Consider the following 6,000-nt stretch of genomic DNA (forward strand, 5'->3'; position numbering starts at 1 on the left):
GAAGCAAATTAGCTAGTTTCAAGAACAAAAAATTTTCAAAAAAATTGATGATTTTACAAAGGCTATACCCAATTTTATTTTCCAAAAATTGACCACTTTTTTATATTCATTTTTTTTTCAAAAAAACGTTCTTTTGACCCAAACTAGATGCAAATCTACCTTTTTCTGATCATACAGAAGCAACTTAGCTAGTTTTAAGAAGAAAAAAATTTTCAAAAAAATTTATGATTTTACAAAGGCTATACTCTTACTTATTTTTCAAAAATTGACCCCTTTTTACATTGATTTTTTTTTCAAAAAAACGTATTTTTGACCCGAACCAGATGCAAATCTTTCTTTTTCTGATCATACAGAAGCAAATTAGCTAGTTTCAAGAACAAAAAATTTTAAAAAAAAATGATGATTTTACCAAGGCTATACCCTTACTTATTTTCCAAAAATTGACCACTTTTTTATATTAATTTTTTTTCAGAAAAACGTATTTTTGACCCAAACTAGATGCAAATCTACCTTTTTCTGATCATACAGAAGCAAATTAGCTAGTTTCAAGAATAAAAAATTTTCAAAAAAATTGATGATTTTACTAAGGCTATACCCTTACTTATTTTTCAAAAATTGACCCGTTTTTACATTGATTTTTTTCTCAAAAAAACGTTCTTTTGACCCAAACTAGATGCAAATCTACCTTTTTCTGATCATACAGAAGCAAATTAGCTAGTTTCAAGAAAAAAATTTTCAAAAAAATTTATGATTTTACAAAGGCTATACTCTTACTTATTTTTCAAAAATTGACCCCTTTTTACATTGATTTTTTTTCAAAAAAACGTATTTTTGACCCGAACCAGATGCAAATCTTTCTTTTTCTGATCATACAGAAGCAAATTAGCTAGTTTCAAGAACAAAAAATTTTTAAAAAAAATGATGATTTTACCAAGGCTATACCCTTACTTATTTTCCAAAAATTGACCACTTTTTTATATTAATTTTTTTTCAGAAAAACGTATTTTTGACCCAAACTAGATGCAAATCTACCTTTTTCTGATCATACAGAAGCAAATTAGCTAGTTTCAAGAATAAAAAATTTTCAAAAAAATTGATGATTTTACTAAGGCTATACCCTTACTTATTTTTCAAAAATTGACCCGTTTTTACATTGATTTTTTTCTCAAAAAAACGTTCTTTTGACCCAAACTAGATGCAAATCTACCTTTTTCTGATCATACAGAAGCAAATTAGCTAGTTTCAAGAAAAAAAATTTTCAAAAAAATTGATGATTTTACTAAGGCTATACCCTTACTTATTTTTCAAAAATTGACCCGTTTTTACATTGATTTTTTTCTCAAAAAAACGTTCTTTTGACCCAAACTAGATGCAAATCTACCTTTTTCTGATCATACAGAAGCAAATTAGCTAGTTTCAAGAAAAAAAATTTTCAAAAAAATTGATGATTTTACTAAGGCTATACCCTTACTTATTTTTCAAAAATTGGCCCCTTTTTAAAATTGATTTTTTTTTCAAAAAAACGTGCTTTCGACCCAAACTAGATGCAAATCTACCTTTTTCTGATAACACAGAAAAAAATTAGCTAGTTTCAAGAACAACAAAATTTTCAAAAAATTTGATGATTTTACTAAGGCTATACCCTTACTTATTTTTCAAAAATTGACCCGTTTTTACATTGATTTTTTTTCAAAAAAACGTATTTTTGACCCGAACCAGATGCAAATCTTTCTTTTTCTGATCATACAGAAGCAAATTAGCTAGTTTTAAGAACAAAAAATTTTCAAAAAAATTGATGATTTTACTAAGGCTATACCCTTACTTATTTTCCAAAAATTGACCCATTTTTACATTGATTTTTTTTCAAAAAAACGTATTTTTGACCCGAACCAGATGCAAATCTTTCTTTTTCTGATCATACAGAAAAAAATTAGCTAGTTTCAAGAACAAAAAAAATTTCAAAAAAATTGATGATTTTACTAAGGCTATACCCTTATTTATTTTCCAAAAATTGACCACTTTTTTATATTAATTTTTTTTCAAAAAAACGTATTTTTGACCCGAACCAGATGCAAATCTACCTTTTTCTGATAACACAGAAAAAAATTAGCTAGTTTCAAGAACAAAAAATTTTCAAAAAAATTGATGATTTTACTATGGCTATACCCTTATTTATTTTTCAAAAATTGACCCCTTTTTACATTGATTTTTTCTTCAAAAAAACGTATTTTTGACCCAAACTAGATGCAAATCTACCTTTTTCTGATCATACAGAAGCAAATTAGCTAGTTTCAAGAACAAAAAATTTTAAAAAAAATTGATGATTTTACTAAGGCTATACCCTTACTTATTTTCCAAAAATTGACCACTTTTTTATATTAATTTTTTTTCAAAAAAACGTATTTTTGACCCAAACTAGATGCAAATCTACCTTTTTCTGATCATACAGAAGCAAATTAGCTAGTTTCAAGAATAAAAAATTTTCAAAAAAATTGATGATTTTACTAAGGCTATACCCTTACTTATTTTTCAAAAATTGACCCGTTTTTACATTGATTTTTTTTCAAAAAAACGTATTTTTGACCCGAACCAGATGCAAATCTTTCTTTTTCTGATCATACAGAAGCAAATTAGCTAGTTTTAAGAACAAAAAATTTTAAAAAAAAATGATGATTTTACTTAGGCTATACCCTTACTTATTTTTCAAAAATTGACCACTTTTTTATATTAATTTTTTTTCAAAAAAACGTATTTTTGACCCAAACTAGATGCAAATTTACCTTTTTCTGATCATACAGAAGCAAATTAGCTAGTTTCAAGAACAAAAAATTTTCAAAAAAATTGATGATTTTACTAAGGCTATACCCTTACTTATTTTTCAAAAATTGACCCGCTTTTACATTGATTTTTTTTTCAAAAAAACGTATTTTTGACCCGAACCAGATGCAAATCTTTCTTTTTCTGATCATACAGAAGCAAATTAGCTAGTTTCAAGAACAAAAGATTTTAAAAAAAATTGATGATTTTACTAAGGCTATACCCTTACTTATTTTCAAAAAATTGACCACTTTTTTATATTAATTTTTTTTCAAAAAAACGTATTTTTGACCAAAACTAGATGCAAATCTACCTTTTTCTGATCATACAGAAGCAAATTAGCTAGTTTCAAGAACAAAAAATTTTCAAAAAAATTGATGATTTTACTTAGGCTATACCCTTACTTATTTTTCAAAAATTGACCCGTTTTTACATTGATTTTTTTTTCAAAAAAACGTATTTTTGACCCAAACTAGATGCAAATCTACCTTTTTCTGATCATACAGAAGCAAATTAGCTAGATGCAAGAACAAAAAATTTTAAAAAAAATTGATGATTTTACTAAGGCTATACCCTTACTTATTTTCCAAAAATTGACCACTTTTTTATATTAATTTTTTTTCAAAAAAACGTATTTTGACCCAAACTAGATGCAAATCTACCTTTTTCTGATCATACAGAAGCAAATTAGCTAGTTTCAAGAACAAAAAATTTTCAAAAAAATTGATGATTTTACTAAGGCTATACCCTTACTTATTTTTCAAAAATTGACCCGTTTTTACATTGATTTTTTTTTCAAAAAAACGTATTTTTGACCCGAACCAGATGCAAATCTTTCTTTTTCTGATCATACAGAAGCAAATTAGCTAGTTTCAAGAACAAAAAATTTTAAAAAAAATTGATGATTTTACTAAGGCTATACCCTTACTTATTTTCCAAAAATTGACCACTTTTTTATATTAATTTTTTTTCAAAAAAACGTATTTTAGACCAAAACTAGATGCAAATCTACCTTTTTCTGATCATACAGAAGCAAATTAGCTGGTTTCAAGAATAAAAAATTTTCAAAAAATTGATGATTTTACTAAGGCTATACCCTTACTTATTTTTCAAAAATTGACCCGTTTTTACATTGATTTTTTTTCAAAAAAACGTATTTTTGACCCGAACCAGATGCAAATCTTTCTTTTTCTGATCATACAGAAGCAAATTAGCTAGTTTTAAGAACAAAAAATTTTCAAAAAAATTGATGATTTTACTAAGGCTATACCCTTACTTATTTTCCAAAAATTGACCACTTTTTTATATTAATTTTTTTTCAAAAAAACGTATTTTTGACCCAAACTAGATGCAAATCTACCTTTTTCTGATCATACAGAAGCAAATTAGCTAGTTTCAAGAACAAAGAATATTCAAAAAAATTGATGATTTTACTAAGGCTATATATACCCTTACTTATTTTTCAAAAATTGACCCGTTTTTACATTGATTTTTTTTTCAAAAAAACGTATTTTTGACCCGAACCAGATGCAAATCTTTTTTTTTCTGATCATACAGAAGCAAATTAGCTAGTTTCAAGAACAAAAAATTTTCAAAAAAATTGATGATTTTACTAAGGCTATACCCTTACTTATTTTTCAAAAATTGACCCGTTTTTACATTGATTTTTTTTTCAAAAAAACGTATTTTTGACCCGAACCAGATGCAAATCTTTCTTTTTCTGATCATACAGAAGCAAATTAGCTAGTTTCAAGAACAAAAGATTTTAAAAAAAATTGATGATTTTACTAAGGCTATACCCTTACTTATTTTCAAAAAATTGACCACTTTTTTATATTAATTTTTTTTCAAAAAAACGTATTTTTGACCAAAACTAGATGCAAATCTACCTTTTTCTGATCATACAGAAGCAAATTAGCTAGTTTCAAGAACAAAAAATTTTCAAAAAAATTGATGATTTTACTTAGGCTATACCCTTACTTATTTTTCAAAAATTGACCCCTTTTTACATTGATTTTTTTTTCAAAAAAACGTATTTTTGACCCAAACTAGATGCAAATCTACCTTTTTCTGATCATACAGAAGCAAATTAGCTAGATTCAAGAACAAAAAATTTTAAAAAAAATTGATGATTTTACTAAGGCTATACCCTTACTTATTTTCCAAAAATTGACCACTTTTTTATATTAATTTTTTTTCAAAAAAACGTATTTTGACCCAAACTAGATGCAAATCTACCTTTTTCTGATCATACAGAAGCAAATTAGCTAGTTTCAAGAACAAAAAATTTTCAAAAAAATTGATGATTTTACTAAGGCTATACCCTTACTTATTTTTCAAAAATTGACCCGTTTTTACATTGATTTTTTTTTCAAAAAAACGTATTTTTGACCCGAACCAGATGCAAATCTTTCTTTTTCTGATCATACAGAAGCAAATTAGCTAGTTTCAAGAACAAAAAATTTTAAAAAAAATTGATGATTTTACTAAGGCTATACCCTTACTTATTTTCCAAAAATTGACCACTTTTTTATATTAATTTTTTTTCAAAAAAACGTATTTTTGACCAAAACTAGATGCAAATCTACCTTTTTCTGATCAAACAGAAGCAAATTAGCTAGTTTCAAGAACAAAAAAATTTCAAAAAAATTGATGATTTTACTAAGGCTATATATACTCTTACTTACTTTTCAAAAATTGACCCGTTTTTACATTGATTTTTTTTTCAAAAAAACGTATTTTTGACCCGAACCAGATGCAAATCTTTCTTTTTCTGATCATACAGAAGCAAACTAGCTAGTTTCAAGAACAAAAAATTTTCAAAAAAATTGATGATTTTACTAAGGCTATACCCTTACTTATTTTTCAAAAATTGGCCCCTTTTTAAAATTGATTTTTTTTTCAAAAAAACGTGCTTTCGACCCAAACTAGATGCAAATCTACCTTTTTCTGATAACACAGAAAAAAATTAGCTAGTTTCAAGAACAACAAAATTTTCAAAAAAATTGATGATTTTACTAAGGCTATACCCTTACTTATTTTTCAAAAATTGACCCGTTTTTACATTGATTTTTTTTCAAAAAAAAGTATTTTTGACCCGAACCAGATGCAAATCTTTCTTTTTCTGATCATACAGAAAAAAATTAGCTAGTTTCAAGAACAAAAAAATTTTCAAAAAAATTG

Source organism: Rhopilema esculentum, chromosome 13 (genome assembly GCF_057945365.1).
Source record: "Rhopilema esculentum isolate cy_ngs chromosome 13, ASM5794536v1, whole genome shotgun sequence".
Lineage (NCBI taxonomy): Eukaryota > Metazoa > Cnidaria > Scyphozoa > Rhizostomeae > Rhizostomatidae > Rhopilema > Rhopilema esculentum.